At 42.2% G+C, this 21074-nt stretch overlaps 1 long non-coding RNA gene across 4 annotated transcripts; it reads left to right on the top strand.

Annotated features, from left to right (window-relative positions):
* Positions 1–30: 30 nt before the first annotated feature.
* Positions 31–19954, top strand: LOC139041858 (uncharacterized). 4 transcript variants are annotated; one of them, XR_011497894.1, is made up of 3 exons: positions 31–864; positions 13085–18239; positions 19475–19954. It is a non-coding gene; the product is annotated as an uncharacterized lncRNA (long non-coding RNA). The 4 variants fall into 4 exon arrangements; XR_011497893.1 differs by lacking the exon at positions 19475–19954 and adding an exon at positions 19084–19340; XR_011497892.1 differs by lacking the exon at positions 19475–19954 and adding an exon at positions 1418–1513 and having other exon boundaries at positions 13085–19340.
* Positions 19955–21074: the final 1120 nt, after the last annotated feature.

Genomic DNA, 21074 nt, shown 5'->3' with positions numbered 1-21074 from the left:
CCTCGCCCTGAAGGTAGTGGTCAGACTGGTAGATCTAGGCTGAACTTGGGAGTGGAGGTGGGGTGCGGGATGGAGAAAGAATCAGGAAGCGTCAAGGCCACTGATGCCTCCTCGGCCACTGACCTTGGGGAAGTATCTGTTTTATCTCAAGCCCAACATTATTAATCATTGGGCTTTTTTGAGATTTCGAAGTACGTTATAGGGATTTCACTCCTAGCTGTCTTGAAGAAAAGCAGTCCACGTTTAAATTATATTTGATGAAGTGTGGCTCACATTTTTATCATGTACTCAGGTCAGCGCTGCTCATTAGCCGTAGTAATCAGAGGAAGAATGGAATGACTTATTGATTGAAATTGGCCCTTTAATACACAAAAAGTTCTCCATAAACCCGTGACTGGGCATTGGAAATGCTACAGCTTTCATACTTGAAGGACTGTGAGACTTTGGGATCGCAAAACGGTGTCTGATAACTAAGGAGGAAGCAGAGGAGGAGACTCGAAGGGAGAAAGTGAAACAGCTCTGCAACATACGGAGTATTTTGCTAGCTGTGTGTTGATAGAAATCTCACTCTTGTCATCTCCCTACACTGTGCTCACACATGAAAAGAACTGTGGCTGTTTATCAAGCACTTACCTGCCAGGAACTGTTCTTTATATAAATTGTCTCATTTGAACCTCACAACAACCCTAAGGACTAGGTACTGTATTTTATCCCCATTTTAGGGAAAGGAAACAGGCTTAGAGAGTCAAAAAAGTACTTCTTAAACATCGTACAGTAAGTTAATAGCAGAATTTGAACTCTACTCCAGGTCTGGCAAGACCGAAGTTTTACCATCATCCAGAATACTAGCTGCCACACTAAATGGTAGGTTTTTAGAAATTTCTGTATCCTCACAGCTTCTAACCAATCCTTTTCAGCTCTGTAGTACTTGATAAGTGTTTTATGCTTGCTAACAAAGTTGAACAGAGGGATTATCCAGAATAATGCTTCCCAATAACTTTACATAAACTTTTAATACTACATTCCATCATTATTGATGTCTGAATTTTATCATTTTTGCTGGATTTTACTCATTTTTTTTTTTGAAGATTTTATTTTTTTACCCCCCAAAGCCCCCTGGTACATAGTTGTATATTCTTTATTGTGGGTCCTTCTAGTTGTGGCATGCGGGATGCCGCCTCAGCGTGGCTTGATGAGCAGTGCCATGTCCGCGCCCAGGATTCAAACCAACGAAACACTGGGCCGCCTGCAGCGGAGCGCATGAACTTAACCACTCGGCCACGGGGCCAGCCCCTGGATTTTACTCATTTTTGTGTTTCCAACACAATACATAGTAGGTGTTCATGATCATTGGATGAATGGGACTTATATACTTCCAGAGCTGTAAGAGATCTTAGCCTTTAATTTAAATCCTCAGGTCAGCAAATGATGCCGAGTTTAAGATCCGTTGAGGAGAATGGCCTGGCGAGAATTGCAGAAGAGCAGGCAAAGATTATGGAACCTCTGGAATGAGGTGATTTATTCTTTTCTTTTTGTAAGAGTTTCTGCTTTTTCAAAGCACTTCTTTGTTATCTCATTATTACTGTAATCCTTTAAAATAGATAGAGATAGGTTCTATTTACATATCATGTAAATAAAGCCTCTAAAGATAAAGTAACTTGCCTGAGGGTCACGCCGTGAGTCCCGCACTAAACCACTTGAACTCCTAATGCCTAGTCCGGTGCTCTTTTCACCATATCCCAAGGCCTAAAGTTTGACTTTATCTGGGGGTAATATCACACCGTCCTGGGGAATGATTTACCCTCCCGGGGCTGCGCTGCTCGTTGGTAGTTCAGTGGGGCCTTTGATGAAGGACACCTATTACTGTGTGTGTTTCTCTGTTGGGTGAATGTTGGAGTTACTGTGTGATATGTAGCTTATCCTTTGAGGCCTGAAGAGTAGGCCTCATGTTAGACCCTGGATTCTGTACTGTGAGAAAGGTAGCCTTGCAGCTGTGGCCATCTGGGTGATGGGTGCAAAGATGCTGCCCACCACTAAGAGACTGGGAGCTGGAAGGGACCACCAGAAGAGAACTATCCAGGTTTTATACTCCAGATCACTGGATTTCATGTTACTCTGTGTGTATACTTCCTACAGAGCCTTAGTGTTTAGTAAAATCTAATTGTAATACTCAAACCCGGTTTCATCTGTGCTATATGATATAAAGGAGAAGGTCAGATGCTCTTGTCCGGGCCCAAAGGGCCAATCATGGACATAGCAGGACATTCCAAGGGTAAATCTTGGGAGGACTCTCAGGGTTCTTGAAGGCTTTTCTTCCAGCACATGTCTTGGTTTTATTTTTTGTTAAGTCAACAGTTTCTTTAGAGGAGGTTTGTTTTTTTTTTTTTCAAAATAAACAGTTGAAAAGTAAGCCAGGTATTAAAGAGCAGAGAAAAGAAGTGAAGGCCCTGGGTGAAATAAGCGGTTTACCTGCATTAACACTCCAGAGCCCTCCAGATTCCTCTACTCCTCTCCTTTCTCTCCCTGTCTTACCTTGAATATCACCTTTCTCTCCTCCTGCTCTGAACGTCTTTCTTCCACCCTCACTATGACTTTATTTCCATTTCCTCTACCTATTGTCACTTAGATCTTAAATGTCTAAGCTCTCAGGGACACCTGTGTGAAAAGAGGAACACTTACTCCAATATATATTTTGCTTAATGCTCAAATTATTAATCTGTCAAATCTATGAAATAATATTCCTCTAAATGTTGAACACAACCAGGAAATCAAAATGTTTAAACTTAACAAATAAAAATTTCCCTGGCATTTAAGCACTGATCACAAACTTTATCAACAAATTCTGAAAAGTTTAATTAAAATTGTAAGGTTTATATTTAAAAGCAAGCAAAATATGCACGAATTTTCACAGTAATGACAAAAATTTATTCTGATATTTTAATTGCTTCTGAAGTGTTATTACCAAAGGTTGAAATTAATGTCTTCGTTACCCCTATACTTATACCTTTCTGGGTTGCAATAATTTTACTGTATGGTTATTTCTTAAACCTTCCTAAGGGGACAGCAGGCCTGTGGGGGTTGTGCATTGCACAGGGTGCCTGGCCGAAGGGGAGAGCAGAGTTGAAATACAGCTCTGCCTCACCCCTTAAAGCCATCTACCCAGGGGCTTGGGGCCGCCTGGAGGAAGGGATGTCTTTTCTCATTGGTACAAAGGTGTCAAAAGGACTAGTGGCTGTCATGGGGTACAATAATATTATGGATATTTGATTCTATTTCATCTGAGATATAAAACTAAAAGAAAAAGCATGTTATTTAGACCAGCTGAGGTTTCAACCATTTGAATCTCAGTTGGGTCACAGGCCTGGTTGTGCCTTCTGGCTTGCTCTCCTATTACACATTGATAAAATTTTTTAATTCCTTGCTGTTCACAGAATGCAACCTAATGCCTCTCCTGAAATAGTGTATTTTTGAACTTTCGTTTGGCCACCTTACATCTTATCATTATATGTTGACCTAGACTGTTCATTTTTACAAACCAATTTTGTTTCGTTTGTTATAATTAATAGGGCCATTGTAAGGTTTCATCTTTCATGAGACAAGATCAAGTCTACATAATTAGCTATCTTCTTCAGGACATTTGGCAAATCATCATCTTGAAACACACTATTGAATTAATTCTCTTTCTACTTTGTCATTTTGCGACCCCAGTGCTGACTAAATGCTGGATCTCCTTTCCTCCTGGTCGTTGTGTGTGACAAATGTCGTGGAGCACTGCTTTCTGTTCTTGGTATGGTTAATATTTTTTCCAGGACTGGTTGGCTGATTCCCAATTCCCTCTGTTCATCCCTCCCTACTTTCACAATTAGCGAAAAGGCAAGTCTGTGCTTTATAAACTAATATATGCTTTAGATTTGTTTTTAGAAACCCATATATATCTCTCTGTATTTATTCAACTTTTAAAAAATTAACATATCTGTGTTATCACATTCACTATCTTTTATAGCCAAACTGCCTTTTACAATCGTAAACTTTTTCCTTTGGAGAAGCGTTATGAACTTTCATAGATTAACATAGCTTCAATTATCTATGATTATCTTCCCTTTTTGCTCAGTTCTTTAGAGCTTGCCCAGTGAAAGGCCTTTTAAGATGATTCTGTTGTCTCTTCAGCACTTCTCCAGTTTCTTAAAACATTCCTGATTTTATATACATAAGATGTTTCAGATTATCTTCGTCTTTCTCTGACCCAAAACATGGAGTGAGCTATTTTATAAGGAAGCTTACTTCCTTTAAATGAAGAAAAATATTAATGGCACAATCTGGGCATCAGGGATGAATATCAGATTGTTCCCCATGAGTACAGATTGGGATTAGGAAAACATCACTGCTAGGTTAATTTTTGGGGAAAATTGGAAGACATCTCTTTTTAAAATTATGAGTCTACATTGATTTTTTAAATTCTAATTTAATTCTAATACTACGAAGACATTTGAAACATTTATTCCATTGTAAAAAGAATTTTTAGTTTTCTTCCCAACATAATCGTAAATTTTCAAACCCTCCCCCACAATGCACTTGTGCTGACATGTAATCTTTCTATGTCTCATCACTCATCATTTCTGTAATCATGTCACTAACCTTAATGTCTTACCTTCCACTTTGTCTCTCATGTCTTTCTCCCCTTTTTATCTTTTAATTTTTTTCTACTGTTCTCATCATCATCCTTATTTCATCTCCCCTTCCTTAAATATTCAGAGCATGGAATTGAAGTATAATTCCTTCTCCAGAGTGTTTTGTAACTCTGGAGAGTGACTGTTTTTCTCATAATTTAGTTCTTTGTAAAACTTGGGACGTCCAGGTCCATCCCTACTTGCAACTACTCAAGATCCAATCATCAAAAACTTAATGCCATTTTTGTATGTGTGACAGACTGCGCCCTGTAGAATATTGGCACATTTTGATTGACTCATTGATGTACTTTTACTCAAGTAATTAGTGTTATTAATAAGTATTCCAGAACAATTTTCTACATCAAAACAAATAGACAAGGGCAGGGGACCACAGAAGAGAAGCAGTTGGGACAAGCATTTTACAATGACAAAGTTTTGAGTAAAATTACCTCTTTGGGAAAAAAAGCAAGAAAGAGCATTGTATGCATTGTTAGGTTTTTTTCTTTGCAAGGATTCACTCAGATTACCTAAAGGAATGGGATTTTTTTAAGGATATATACACATACACATAAGGAAGGCAAGAAGATTGACCCTACACCAGGCCTCCTAAGATCCCAGGAAAAGCTTCCTACCCAGAACTCATGGGAGGAACAGGAATTACAGTATAGTGCCTAATAGACCTGGAATGAAGTTTGGAAACTCAAAATTTATTCAGGATCCAGTGCAATCCTAGTTACCAGGTTATTTTGTCACTCCTTAGCAGAAGATGTTTGTTGATCCTTACTCTGGCATTCCCATGATTCAGCCACTCTTTCTGCTTGTGCTTTTTGTGTATTTCCACTTGCACTATCACTACCATTGCCTCACTGTTTATTTAAAGTTCAAATTCCAGAGAGAGAGGAACTGATTGGTCTAGTTTGGGTTGGTCCAGACTGGATGATTGGTTGATTCATCGCCATCATCCTGGTTCAACAGAACTTTCTTTTTTTTTGGTGAGGAAGACTGGCCCTGAGCTAACATCCATGCCAGTCTTCCTCTATTTTGCACATGGAATGCCACCACAGCATGGCTCGGTGAGTGGTGTATAGGTCCGCACCCAGGATCCGAACTTGTGAACCCCAGGCCACCAAAGCGGAGCATGTGAACTTAACGATGACGCCACTGGACCAGCCCCAAACAGATTTGGTTTTTTGGTTTTTGGGGGGGTTTTTTGCTGAGGAAGATTTGCCCTGAGCTAACTTCTGTTGCCAATCTTCCTCTTTTCATATGTGAGCCACCACCAGAGCATGGCCACTAAGAGACAAGTGGCGTATGTCCACGCCCAGGAACCAAACCAAAGTCGCCGAAACAGAGTGCAACAAATTTAACCACTAGGCCACCAGAGCTGGTCTTCTCTCTCTTTTTTTTTAAATTGAGGTCATATTGGCTTATAACATTGTATAAATTTCAGGTGTACATTATTATATTTCAGTTTCTGTATAGGCTGCATCGTGTTCACCACCAATAGTCTAGTTTTTATCCATCACCATACATATGTGCCCCTTTACCCCTTTCACCCTTCGTCTACCCCCTTCTCCTCTGGTAGCCATCAATCTGTTCTTCTTATCTGTGTGTTTATCTCCCACATATGAGTGAAATCATATGGTATTTGTCTTTCTCTGTCTGACTTATTTCACTTAACATAATACCTTCAAGGTCCATCCATGTTTTTGCAAAGGGAGTGATCTTATCTTTTTTTTTCTCCCCAAAGTCTCAGTACATAGTTGTATATCCTAGTTGTAAGTCCTTCTAGTTCCTCTATGGGATGCTGCCACAGCATGGCTTGATGAGTGGTGTCTAGGTTTGCGCCCACGATCTGAACTGGTGTATCCTGGGCTGCTGAAGCGGAATGCATGAACTTAACCACTACACCACAAAGCTGGCCCCTGATTTTGTCTTTTTTATGGCTGAGTTGTATTCCATTGTATGTATATATACACCACATCTTCTTTATCCTCTCTTCCGTGGATGGGCATTTGGTTTGCTTCCATATCTTGGCTGTTGTGAATAATGCTGCAAATGAACATAGGGATGCACAAATCTCTTTGAATTGTTGTTTTCATGTTTTTTGGATACATGCCCGGAAATGGAATAGCTGGGGGCCAGCCTGGTGGTGCAGTGGTTAAGTGTGCATGTTCCGCTTCGGTGGCCTGGTGTTCACCGGTTCGGATCACGGGTGTGGACATGGTACCTCGTGGCAAGCCATGCTGTGCTAGGCGTCCCACATATAAAGTAGAGGAAGATGGGCACAGATGTTAGCTCAGGGCCAGTCTTCCTCAGCAAAAAGAGGAGGATTGGCAGCAGATGTTAGCTCAGGGCTAATCTTCCTCAAAAAGAAAAAAAGGAATAGCTGGATCATATGGTATTTCTATTTTTAATTTTTTGAGAAATCTCCATACTGTTTTCCATAGTGGCTGCACCAGTTTGCATTCCCACCAGCAGTGTATGAGGGTTCCTTTTTCTCCACATCCTCTCCAATATTTGTCATTTCTTGTCTTGTTAATTATAGCTATTCTAATGGGTGTGAGGTGATATCTTATTGTCATTTTGGTTTGCATTTCTCTAATAATTAGTGATGTTGAACTCTTTTAATGTACCTGTTGGCCATCTAGAACTTTCTACTAGACCTCTCCTGGGTGGCTCCTGGCTAAGATGATGACCCAGGGTGGTGAGGCACTTATCTATAAGGAACCACTTAAGACCGCTTCAGGGACTGGGAACATGACAAGCATTGAGAGATCTGGCCAGCCCAGTGCGTTGCATAACCCACCTTCCAGGTGCAAAACCTCCCTCTTCTTGTTCCTGGGATTCTCAGGAATCCGAGGGAAGTGAGAGAACCTACGGAAACTCTGGGGATCTCTGACCTTTCATGGGAAGATGGACTTCTAGCAACACTGTCCCGTCATCCCTGGTGAAGCAACAATTGGCTGGAGCTGAGTAGAGCCTGCCCTTTTGAATCAGGCCGTGCTCACCCAGCTCATTTCACTCCTTTACCTGCCTGACTCTCTAGGCAAATAAGCTCAAAACTCCTCTAAAACTAGAATGGAGGCAGTGAGACAAAGGGCAGTCGCTTAGCTGGGAGGCGCCTGAGGACTCAGGCTGAGATAGTTTGGAGGAAATGGAAAGGTGGACTTGGGAATAAAAGTCTGAGACCTGGTGACTGATAACATGAGTCAAGCGGGAAGAGCAGACAAGGTGGGAAGTATGAGGGTGTCGAGAGGTAAGGGGAAGGGAGACAAAGAGATGGCTCCCAGACTTTCAAATCTGCTCAATTTGGGGAGAAATGATAGTCTTGACAGAAATAGGAAAATCTAGAGGGGACAATGTGGGGGAAAATATGATTTCCATGGTTTAGTAAGGTTTTGTTTCTGATTTTCCTCATTTTAAAAAAGGAATTGAAATTTTTGTTTTGTCTCTCAAATACAAAAGAACCCCCAAATAATTAAGTTGTTTTCTTTTTGCCTGTGAACCCATGATAGAAAAAGTGTTCTTAGTCTTGCTCAGTGCAAAAAACATGGAAATCCATTTGTTCAATCAATCTGGTTATCTTTGGCTATTTCATTTGACATTTCCATAAATAGGAGTTAAACTACTTCCAAGAAATTTAAAATAAATTAAGGAAAATGGATTGAAACATACCCTGTCAAATCGCCTTTATTTTTCAGGTCCCGGACCAGTCAATTCAATCCTGTCCTTGCAGTCAGCTAAAATCCATGAGGAAAATAGCATATTTCATTTTTGCACAATACTGCAGTGCCCCAGTTTTTACAGTGTTTGAACTTAGGGTGGCGCGACAAAGTAGAATTCCAGCCTCTGCGGCCCTTTCAGCTGTGTGATGGTAGAAGGGGAAGCTCGTTCTATAGAACTGCTTATGATTTTCAAGCCTAAGTGAGACTGTGTAAAGGTTTTTTCTGTAGTTTGTAACCCCAGAACATAAGAAGAAAAATGAGGGGCTGGCCCTGTGGCTAAATGGTTAAGTCCAGGCACTCCGCTTCGGCGGCCCAGGGTTTCATCAGTTCGGATCCTGGGCGTGGACATGGCACCGCTCGTCAGGCCATGTTGGGGCGGCGTCCCACATGCCACAACTAGAAGGACCCACAACTGAAAATATACAACTATGTACCAGGGGGCTTTGGGGAGAAAAAGGGAAAATAAAATCTTTAGAAAAAAAGAAAAAAAGAAAAATGAGATTTGGCCAATGATTTTCTGTTAATTCTTTCTGAGAAAGAACATTTTCATGTCCTTACAACATCCAGGAAGATTTGGGATTTGTACAAAACAATCAAATCAACCTTGCCTGAGTTATACTTACTGTGCCCTTATTTTACTCTTGAAAATTTAAGATATGTACAAGAAGCTAAAACTGACATTCCCTGAGTTACATTATTTTTTAAAATTCCTGAACACAGAGAAAGACCAAAGAAATGTCTGTATTGCAGAGCTGAAGAGTAAGCACAACCACCTTCATAGAGAAGCTCTTCATAGAAGGAAGCTGGGATGTTGATGTTTTGCCAAGTTTTCTCTGAGATATTGACTACAATTCGCAGCCAAATATGACTCATTGCTATAAATGCTATATCTAAAATGATGTCATTAGCTTTTTGAGTTTCAGGGAGGGAAGAGAAGAGGGTGAGATTTTGGCCTAACTAGTAAGTGAGCATGTTACAGTTATTCTGCACATGTGCAACAGGTGCATATAATATTAGGGGTTTTTTTTTGAGTAAGATTAGGCCTGAGCTAACATCTGCCACCAGTCCTCCTCTTTTTTGCTGAGGAAGTTTGGCCCTGAGCTAACATCCATGCTCATCTTCCTTTACTTTATATGTGGGATGCCTGCCACAGCATGGCTTGCCAGGCAGTGTGTAGGTCTGCACCCAGGATCCAAACTGGCAAACCCAGCGCTGCCGAATAAGAACATGTGAACTTAACTGCTGTGCCACTGGGCCGGCCCCAATATGATTAGTTTAATTCTGACTTCAGGGGTTCTTTAAGATGCAGCCCAGCCAGATCATCCCATAGCGACTCCCACTAGTCAATAATACATGCCATGCACACAGAACTTACAATCAGCTTCTTATTGCTATACCCTCAAGGGTAAGCGGTCAGGCAAGGATCACCAGAGTTTTGAGGACCAAACAAACAAACAGGAATAAAATAAACTTGCAGGACACAGAAACAGAGAGTAGAAGAAAGTTTTTGAAAGCCCCTCTAGTTAATAGCTTCAGATTGTTAGGAGTATAGTACATCCATGAAACAAAAACAGGATGCTATAAAAAGGGAACAGAATACAAAAAAACAATTGAAAAAACAAATGCGAAAAGGCCTCCACTAAGATAGGTAATAATCAAAAAAAGACATGATTATTAAAATATTTCTAAGGGGGGGCCAGCCCGGTGACATAGTGGTTAAGTTCGCACATTCCGCTTCAGCGGCCCAGGGTTTGCAGCTTTGGATCCTGGGTGTGGACCTATACACTGCTCAGCAAGCCATGCTGTGGTGGCATCCTACATACAAAATAGAGGAAAATTGGCACAGATGTTAGCTCAGGGACAATCTTCCTCACCAAAAGAAAAAAATCTTTGTAAGAGAAAAACAGATCACGTACAAAGCATCAGAATTGGAGTAGTATCTGAAACATCATCTTGAAGCTAAAAGACAATGGAACGATGACTTCAAAATCCCAAGAGTAAATGAATTCCAACTTAGAAGTCTGTTTCCTCCCATTTTGGGCTGAATGTTTATGACCCTCCAAAATTCGCATGTTGAAACTCTGCCTCCCAATGTGATGGTGTTTGGGGGTAGGGCCTTTGGGAGGCAATTAGGTCATGGGAGCGGAGCCCTCCTGAATGGGATTATCGCCCTTATAATAGTTACAGGAGAACTTGCTTCCTCTCTTTTCTCTACCATGTGAGGATACAACAAGGAGTCTGCAGTCTATAACTCAGAAGAGGGCCCTCCCCAGAACCCCACCAGGCTGGCACCCTCATCTTGGACTTCCAGCTTCCAGAATTGTTAGATAGAAATTTCTGGTGTTTATAGGCCATCCGTCTATGCTGCTTTGTTATAGCAGCCTGAACTGACTCAGATACCTCCCAGACTATCAATCAAACATAAGGGTAGAATAAAGATCTTTCAAATACATAACAGCTCAAGAAATTTACTCCCCATGCAGTTTTCCTCAGGAAGGTACTGGAAGAGGCACTTCATTAAAGAGCGTAAAACCAAGAAATAATAAGACATGGGCTATCCAGGAAGCATGAGAGCCCACACAAGAGAGGAGTGACAGGAGTTTCCAGGGTGCGCTTGAGAGGTGAGCTAGAGAGCAACCAGCCCAGACTGCAGCAGCAGGCGAAGGATTTTGGCGGGGAGGGGAAGATTTCCAAGAAAGAGATGAAACTGATAGAATTCTCAATAAGTTTGAAGGAATTGTGAAGAGATGTGCACTTCTGGCAGAGAGCTTGGGGATGAATAAATGCTAGGTAAATGGAAAATGAAGCAAGGAAAATGAAGTCAATGAAAGAGCAAGGCGATTATTAATTCCAAAGAAGAGAAAAAGTAGAAGAAAGAGAATATATTCATAGTACAACTGATTGCATGTGAACACCAAATACCAATAGAATCCAAACTTATGATATGACTATATTAGGAGTATGGAGAAGGAGAGTATACGTATATATGTAAGTATATGTAGACAGATGGGATCTGGGTAATAATGGAGCTAAACCCTCATCTTCATACTAGAAAGTCATTATCACTTTGTATCTTAAACCAAAAAATAGGGGCCGGCCCGGTGGTACAGTGGTTAAGTGTGCCATGCTGTGGCAGGCATCCCACATATAAAAAGTAGAGGAAGATGGGCACGGATGTTAGCTCAGGGCCAGTCTTCCTCAGCAAAAAGAGGAGGATTGGCAGCACTTAGCTCAGGGCTAATCTTCCTGAAAAAAACAAAAACAAACCGAAAAATAAATACAGCACTATCAACATTTTATTTTAAAATATGAAGGTTAATACTAAAAGAACAGGTAAGAGCATTGAAAGAAGTTGCCTGGGGGAGGGGGGAGTGGACAGGAAGCGAGTGTGGGCAGAGGGAGTCCAGGAGCCTCTGCTTTCATTTGGGGCCCTGTAGTACTTATTTTACTTTTTAAAAAAATACATGATTTTGGGCTGGTCAGTGGTGTGGTTAAGTTCATGCACTCTGCTTCAGTGGCCTCAGGTTTGCAGGTTTGGATCCTGGTTGTGGACCTACAACACTGCTCATCAAGCCACACTTTGGCAGCGTCCCACATACAAATAGAGGAAGATTGGCACAGATGTTAGCTCAGGACCAATCTTCCTCACTGACAAAAAAACCCATGATTTTTTAAAAAGCTGACTGACGGGATTTCAAAGTTAAAGCAAAGGCACAGAGGCATGAGTGTACAGGGCAGGCATGGGTAGGAAACAGAAAATAATTCAGAGAAACTGGAAAATTCAATAAGGTCATACTGAGAGGGGTGCTCAGGGCCCCGCTGAGGAACTTAGAATTCACCGCGTTGTGGTAACCCCTAGAAGGTGGGTGAACAGGGGTGCCACATGCAGGTGAGTGTATTTTGGAGCGGATGGAAAGATAGGGGCAAGACAGCCAAAGCTGAAAGGCAAGGAGACTGGTTAGAAAACGTTTCAATTGATAAAGTCTGAAGGATCTATAAGGCATGTTCAGTGGGGGTAGAAGGGATTAGATATATGAGAAATATTCTAGGTGGAATTGACAGGATTTGGTTTACTAATATGATGTGGAGTGAGGGAGAAGAGAGTTAAGAATGATTTGGACTTTTCCAACCACACCGTCTAAGGGATTCTGATGCGAAAATTTAGTTTGCCCAATTTTAATGGTCCTCCTCATTTCCCAGAGTTTGCTCCAAATGGTATTTGGTCTTTAAGAAAATTAAGGCACTGAGTTTGGCGAGAAGAAAACAAAACCCTTCTGCTGGTTGGATCTACTTGCGCTATTTCAGGGTCCTTATGAGGTCCCATCGATGCCTCAGTGCTTGTTACATTGTCCAGAAATAAGTGAGTCTATCATGGCCATTATTGTTTTCCATAGAATGTGACTCAATTTCTGAGGGCAGTGCCAAATGAAAAGTTTCAAAAAACATTTTGAGCACTGCCAGCAACATTGAACACTGATACATATTGCCAACATGTATCAGCAGGCTTCAAAATAGGCATATCTTTCACTGTGATATTATTATATATCACATTAGATACTGGCGTAGTAGATTGGATGATGTCCTCCCTCCCCCCACCTCCCCCCCCCGTCCCTCTGTACCCTAATCCCAGAACCTGTGACTGTTACCATGATTGGAAAAAGGGTCTTTACAGATGTTATTAAATTACAGATGTAGAGATGAGGACATCATCCTGGATTATCTGGGTGCGTCCTAAATCCAGTGACAAGTGTCCTTGTAAGAGACACGGAGAACAGGGACACACAGAAGAGGAGCAGACACGGTGACCATAGAGGCCGAGATTGGAGGGATGTGGCCACAAGCCAAGTAGCACCTGGAACCACCGGAAGCTGGAAGGGACAAGGAACTGATTTTTCCCCTGGAGCTTTCAAAGGGAGCACAGCCCTGCTTTTTGGACTTCTGGCCTCCAGACCTGTGAGAGAATAAATTTCTGTTGTTTTAAGCCACTAAATTTGTGGTAATTTGTTACGGCAGCAAAAGAAAGCTAATACAATTGGTAATATTACATTACCTAAATGTCCTAAAATACCTAATAACCTAAATGTCTTATATATGAAGATTATATGTTTGATATCAAGGAGAAGAAACCACATGAGCCATCTCAAGCAAGATGAGATTTATTCTAAGAATGTCAAACTCAAGGGACCTGTGGAAAACTAGCCAAGCCTGAGTAGGAGCTCTGGGCCATCAACACCACCCAGTAACTCTTGGGGTGCTGCTTTTTTCCTGTCCTGTGACCAAGTCAGCCATGGGAGTCACTCTTCCAAATTCCCATGAAAGGGCTCTGAGTGACCCAGCTTGTATTTGAAGTCCACTCTTGACCCAAACAATTGTCAGGGGAGCGTCAAGCAATTTGTAATTTGCTTGTTTGAGCTTTCTGCTAAATAGCTCTCTGCTATGGCTTTTAAGTTTCAAGAAATTAATGTGCTTTTCCTTGAAAGCTTGCATTATTTTTTAAATTGTGGTAAAATATACATAACATAAACTTTACCATTGTAACCATTTTAAAGTGTGCAATTCAGTAACGTGGTACATTCACAATGTTGTGCAACCATCCCCACTACCTAGTTCCAGAATACTTTTATCACCCTGAAAGGAAACCCCTTATCCATTAAGCAGTCACTTCTCCATTTCCTCTCCCACAGTCCCTGGTAACTCTGATCTGCTTTCTGTTTCTATGGACTTGCCTTTTCTGAAAATTTCATATAAATGCAGTTGTACAATATGTGGCCTGTTGTGTTGGCTTCTTTCGCTGAACGTAAATGTTTTCAGGGTTCATCCATGTTGAGGCAGTATTTCATTCCTTTTTTTAGCCAAATACTAATGCATTGTATGGATCTACCACATCTTGGTTATCCATCCATTAATTGATGGACATTTGGCTTGTTTCCACCTTTTGGCTACTGTGAATAGTGCTGTTATGAACGTTTGTGTACAGGTTTCTGTTTGAGTTCCCCTTTTTAATTCTTTTGGGTATATACCCAGGAGTGGGATTGCTGAGTCATAGGGTAGTCATATGTTTTTTGGAGAACCACCAAACTGTTCCCACAGTGGATGCACTGTTTTACACCCGAACAGCCATGCATGAGCTTCCGGTCTCTCTCCATCCTCACCAACAATTGTTGTTTTCTGGTTATTTTTTGTTTGTTTGTTTTTGTGATTATAACCATACTAGTGGATGTGAAGTGGTATCTCATTGTGGTTTTGATCTGCATTTCCCTAATGACTGATGATATTGAGCTTCTCTTCACATGCTTATTAGCCATTTGTGTGTCTTCTTTGGGTAAATGCCTATTTAAGTCCTTTGTCCATTTTTAAATTAGGTTGTTTATCTCTTTGTTGTTGAGTTGCAAGTGTTCTTTATATATTCTGGATACTAGACTCTTATCAGATATACATTATTAGTTTTTAAATATGGTTGCAGAAGTAAAATCTCTTGCTATTTTTCGGTCAGGGTATTCTCAAACAGAAAAAACCAAGATTTTGCTTGGTGCCCATTAACCACAGGTTATTTTAAATGAGCATCTAAGAATGTACTATGCTTCCTCCTAATGATTCAGGAGTTGCAGCTGTGCAAGTATTATTTGTCTTCTTCTCTCCTCTTAAATTCATCTTGGGGTTTCCCAGGGACAATCAAAGACATGTCTGTTTCAACCCTTGGTGATTTCAGGTTATTCTGAATTTTCCTTATTATCGTGCCTTGTTTTCTTTTAACTGCTTTGAGATTGTACTTCAGACTTCCTGTTTTTAACCACCTATCCATGTTTGGTGTAGAAAATTTAGTTTTTCAAAATTATTACACTCTAAAACGGTGATTGAAAAATGACACTAGTAATCAAGAAAATCAGGATTTTTGATATTTTTGTGTTTCCAAGGAACTGACTATGGTGGGAAGTGAAAGTAAACACAGTCTAGTAAGTAAAATAATAAAATAAAAAGTAAATAAAAATAAAATAATGGCAGCAGGAAGATGAGCTGATTTGTGTGAGTTAATGATTTTTAAGTAATCAAAAGTTAAAAGCCATAACTTAAGCTTGTTTTCCCAAAAAAATAGCTTCTGAAGGCTTGCTGTGAAGTCACATGCTCAGCTCACTGGTTCCAGTGGTCAGGCATAATTTCTCTCTCCAAAGTCCTCTCACCCTGATTGCTTTGACACAGCTGCCTCACCACCGCCACCAGGTACTCAAAAGTGTCAAAAGTTCCGCTTGCCTAGCACATGCAGGTTTTCTCCTCTCCAGACTTTCACGTGGGGAAAAGCAAGATTCCACTTACTTCCAAGTCTTTGAATAATATCAGCATTTCGGAAGATGACCCACATGAATCCCTTGGTGTCATATGCTCCTCGGTCACTGGCACCCTAATTTGTAAATGCCCGGTGGCACAGCGGTTAGGTTCCCACACTCTGCCTCAGTGGCCTGGGGTTCGCTGGTTTGGATCCCAGGTGCAGACCTACACACCACTTGTCAAGCCATGCTGTGGCAGGCGTCCCACATATAAAAAGTAGAGGAAGATGGGCACGGATGTTAGCTCGGAGTCCATCTTTCTCAGCAAAAAAAGAGGAGGATTGGCAGCAGAGGTTAGCTCAGGGCTAATCTTGCTCAAAAAAACAAAAACAAAAAAGCAAAAAAGCCCCAATCTTTGTTTATACTTATTCATTGAACTTATAGATAAAGTGAGTTCTTGGAGAGACTCAGAAATCTTCTATTTTTCTCTGTCTGGCCTCTCTGTTAATTTATTCATCTTGTTATTTTAATGCTTGTCAAATTTTTCATCAAAATACCACATCTTCCTTCTCAGGCATTGCTGTCCTGATTTAGGTGAAAATCTGTAAAACCGTTTCCATTTTAAACAGATAAAAGCAGAGCTTCTCTGGTTGGAAATGATGTGGGGAATCTAGTATGTTAAGCGTAGACGGTATATGTAGTCTGATTTTGTTACACAATAGATAGTAAAGCAAATCTTTTAACTGGGACTTTTTCGTAATAATAGAGAATACTGGGGCTGGCCCGGTGGCACAGCGCTTAAGTTTGCACCTTCCGATTTGGTGGCTCGAGATTCACCAGTTTGGATCCTGGGTGCGGACATGGCACCACTTGTCAAGCCATGCTGTGGTAGGCATCCCACGTATAAAATAGAGGAAGATGGGCACGGATGTTAGCTCAGGTCTAATCTTCCTTAAAAAAAACAAAAGAGAATATTTTTACACCATAATCTAATAACTTTCTTACCTGAAACCATTAGTATGGCTTAAAAGAAAAAAATAAGCAATTTTTTTTTCTTTTCTTTTCTTTTTTGAGGCAGATTAGCCCTGAGCTAACTACTGCCAATCCTCCTCTTTTTGCTGAGGAAGACTGGCCCTGAGCTAACATCCATGCCCATCTTCCTCTACTTTATATGTAGGACACCTACCACAGCATGGCGTGCCAAGCAGTGCCATGTCTGCACACAGGATCCGAACCAGCGAACGCTGGGCTGCTGAGAAATGGCACATGCGCACTTAACCGCTATGCCACCAGGCCAGCCCCCAAAATAAGCAAATCTTACCGTGTAGCAAAATGATAAATAAATATAGCTTCTAACACTATAAAAGAAGACACGTCTTTTAGAAGGTTCTGTGTAGCACTCCCATAAGATAGGTGGATATAGGGTGCTGCGTAGAAAGTCTTAAAAAACCCACAAATATACATTTCCTGCTTTCAAAGAGCTTGTACCTTCTTGAGAAGGAAGCTTTACATAAACAGTTTGATTAAATGGTGTAATGTATGAAAAGCACATGCTTTTGGTACACATTAAATAAGACCATCAAGAATTCATTTACTTAACTTTCATTCACCAAAAGCTTTTTAAGTGCTTTCTAGGTACCAAACACTATATGAGACTTGGGGATTGCTGTGCTAAACGAGACGGTCATGGTCCCAGGCCACCTCAACGGCAGTGTAGAGCAATACACAACGGATGTGACAAGCCCATGTGGGACTACGTGCAGTAGAGGTGGCTAAGTTTATTCCTTAGTATGAAAAAGCCTTGGAAAGCTACAGGTACAAAGTTTGGGCTTGTTATCTGTTTATCAGATAGTCCGGCATGTGGCTCTTGCCTCTAGTTGCAGCAGCACACAGTCACTCACGTCCACAATACACACATCCTTCCAGGTAGAGCTGGGCCATGGGGCTGGAAGATGAGTGGTATCGGGGCCTGGCTAGGGCTGTTGGCAGCTGCTGCCCCTGCCTTCCCTCTATAAAGCAGGTCAGCAAGATACTCAGGGAAGGTGTTGGCGGGCGTGCTGGCCCCTGGGGAGGGGTTTATTAACAGATGTTCCTGGAAGCCTTCCCACCCATGGTTGCAAGTCCACTCCAAAGAGAACAGACTAGTCTTCTAGCTGCACCTGGTAGCGACTGCTATCTTTCCATCAGTTCTCCAATGAATAGGGACAAAGCTGTGGCCCTGCCCGCTGCTCCCCAAAAGATACAGAGGTAGAAATATAATTATGTGCCCAGCTTCCCTGACTCTGCGAACCAGCACCTCAACACACACCCGGCGGGTTGGGCCTCCTTGTTCACTTCCTTTTTTCAGCTCTGTCAGTGAGATGTATTTGTTAACAAATGTGCCTGAACTTCAGAACCTCTCATCTCTCCTTACAGGAAACGCACGCACGGTGTGCTTACTTTCCCTCCTCCTCTTTCTCGGCTGCCTGTCCGCTCCCTTCTACTGGAGACCAGCACACACTATCTCGGGGACTCATAGCTTACCTAATTTGCCTGCTTCAGGCTGCCAGCTGTTTTATACTTTACTGAAGAATTGTGCAATCGTAAGCAAAGAGCCTGGAGCTGGGGACGGGGGTCGGTGAGAAACAGGGATTCTGTCCTAATATCGGGGCTCGCAGTCCCTGGGGGGCGGGAGCCTCTGTCACAGAGAAGATCATTATTATTGCTGCTGCAACTGTCGCTTTAGGACAGCCATTTTGAGAATGTGGCCAGAGAACCCTGCTGTCCCCAAGTTCCTCCCTCTTCCTCCGCTTGTCTGCGCGAGGCCAGTGATGCGGGGTCGGTGAGCCGAGGAGTTGAAAGAAAGATTTCTTGGACTCTCAAGATCTGGCAGTAGTGCTCTTTTATTTAGAGAATAGTGTGGAATAGCATGGGGACAGGACCCACGGGCAGTCAGGCTGCTGCGTGGGGACAGGGCCCAAGGGCAGGAGGAGCCGCTGCTGCTGCTGCTGCAAACATGGGTGGAGAGTAAGGCTAAATTTAAGGCATAGGTATGTGAGCCATCTCTTTACAAGACAAAGGAAAGAACATGTAACAAAGTTAAAATGGTATCAGTGCAGGTGGGGTTTGGCCATTGGGTGGTCCCACAACTTTTGGATAAGAATCAAATTGGATTAAGTAAAGGCCAGAAGCCACCACCCTAAATCAGTTACATGAGGTTACCAGACAGAAACCAATTTAAGTTCTTGCCTTTGGCATTGATTAAGAGTTTCTAGAGATAAGGTCATCTCCCTTCTTCCTGGCACAGAGAGGGAGGCAACTTTACAGATGGAGGTTTCCCTTACAAATGTAAATGTCTCCCAACAAAGGGCAAGCGAACTCCACTCCTCGGAGGCTGCTTCTCACCTGCAGTTTTAAAATTAACCAGCCTAAAATCCACATCACCAGGTTTCAACCAAAACACATCACAACAGAGTGCAGAAGCCGGTATGAGAATCCTGCTGCCTTCTACTAAGCCAGACATACGAGATTTGCAAAAAAGTAAATGCCACTCCTCTCAGTAACTTTTGTTTTGGAAAATATAGTTATGTTTTAAGTAAAAATGTTATTTTTGCTAACATGTAATATATTTTTGTTGTTAATTTTAAATAAATAAATATTTGTAAAGTTTTGTTTTCATTTTAATAAAACAAACATTGATGTGACCCTTGTAGAGAGCTCCTTAGAATCCTCAACAAATTTTAAAAGTGGAAAGGGGTTCTGAGATTTAAAAGTTTGGGAACCGCTGTTCTAGGGCTACTCTTGGCCCCTGTTAATTCTCTGTCCTGCTCTTCTCGAGGGACCTCAGTGCTTCGACTCCCCCCTCCACGCTGGTGACTGCTGTGGGCAGCACGTGAACTTCCGGGCGCTGCTGTGCAAGGACCGGAGATCAGGGAAATCAGACTGCCCGCGAGGGGGACTGGATAAATCCATGCACCGCAGGTGTGAGCAGCCACTCCCTCCTTCCACAGTGTTTATAGGGCGCCTGCCCTGTGCCACGTGCTATTGTAACACTGGGGTTACAGCTGCAAGCAAAACAGGAAATCCTCCAGTGCTCTGTTGGGGTTTATTGGGAGAGTATAGAAGAATATAATGGAAAATAAAGCCGTATGTAGAAGGAATACTAGAAATTATTTGTGAGAGCTTGACTTTATGAAGTATTTGGGATAACCCCAAATTCAAGGTTCCTTCCCCCACGAGGTTCCCAAAGGTGATATTCAGACGACAGACAATGGTAAAGGAAAGCAAAGCAACCTGATAAAGATGGTACGTGGGTGTCTGTGTGAGTTACGTAGCCATTCTGCTAGTAGGCCTCTGGGCAGAAGGTGTTTACAAATTTCATCTGGGTAAGGAGGTAGATATGAGGCAAGAAAAGTTCCTGCGGTCACGGTGGGTGGGAGGACAGACTTTTAGGACTGACAGCTCAAGGGCAAGACCAGACTAGCATCCTGGCAGCACAGGTTGGCGACGATCCAGAGGAGAAAAGCATGGGCTCTGAGCCACTGTGAGGTCACCTAAGCACCACCCTACAGAAACCATCTTAAGGAGGAGAAGACAAAGGGAGAGAAACAGCTCCAACAGGGAGTTATGACCTGGAATGAAATCATCTTAAGTCAGAAGAGTGAGATACTTTAGCTGGTGATTTTCAGTTCCATTTCCAACGTTGACTTTGCACATCTGAGCTAGAGTGAGGTCAAATTTCAGTCTGGCTGCGGGAACATTTTGTTGTTCCTGGGTTTGTGTGTGAAACTCTGAGGCCAGGAACTCTGGCAGGAGTGGCTCAATTAGACCCTTCCTTCTCCTTAAGGCTAAACCCAAATGCGCCTACCAGTTAGTCACATGGGAGACAGGAGGTTGAAGAGAAGAGACGCCCAAAGGAAAAGAGAACAGGATGGACAGGTCTTTTCTCCAGAAGGAAATGGTTCCTGTTTTCCTTGCCACTTAGGCCACCTGGAAGGAGAAAGCAGAGGAGAGAGAGCTGGCCGCTTACCCCTTATAGCATGCATACAAGAAAGAGAAGAGAGGGCTAGAGAGAACAACAATGGGGGCTGTCTCCTTCCATGCTGGGAAAGTTCTGGCCTTTGGGCTGGCCTGGTGGCACAGCAGTTAAGTGCACACATTCTGCTTCAGCAGCCCGGGGTTCACGGGTTCAGATCCTGGGTGTGGACCTAGCACTGCTTGTCAAGCCATGCTGTGGCAGGCATCACACATATAAAAGAGAGGAAGAAGGGCATGGAGGTTAGCTCAGGGCCAGTCTTCCCCAGCAAAAAAGAGGAAGATTGGTGGCAGATGGTTAGCTCAGGGCTAATCTTCCTCAAAAAAGAAAATAAATAAAAATAAATTAATTAATTTAAAAAAAAAGTTCTGGCCTTCTGACAAGATAAAGAAGAAAGAAAGAG

Source organism: Equus asinus, chromosome 24 (assembly GCF_041296235.1).
Source record: "Equus asinus isolate D_3611 breed Donkey chromosome 24, EquAss-T2T_v2, whole genome shotgun sequence".
Lineage (NCBI taxonomy): Eukaryota > Metazoa > Chordata > Mammalia > Perissodactyla > Equidae > Equus > Equus asinus.
The sequence above is the reverse complement of the archived record's forward strand: the minus strand, read 5'-3'. Positions and strand labels throughout refer to the sequence as shown.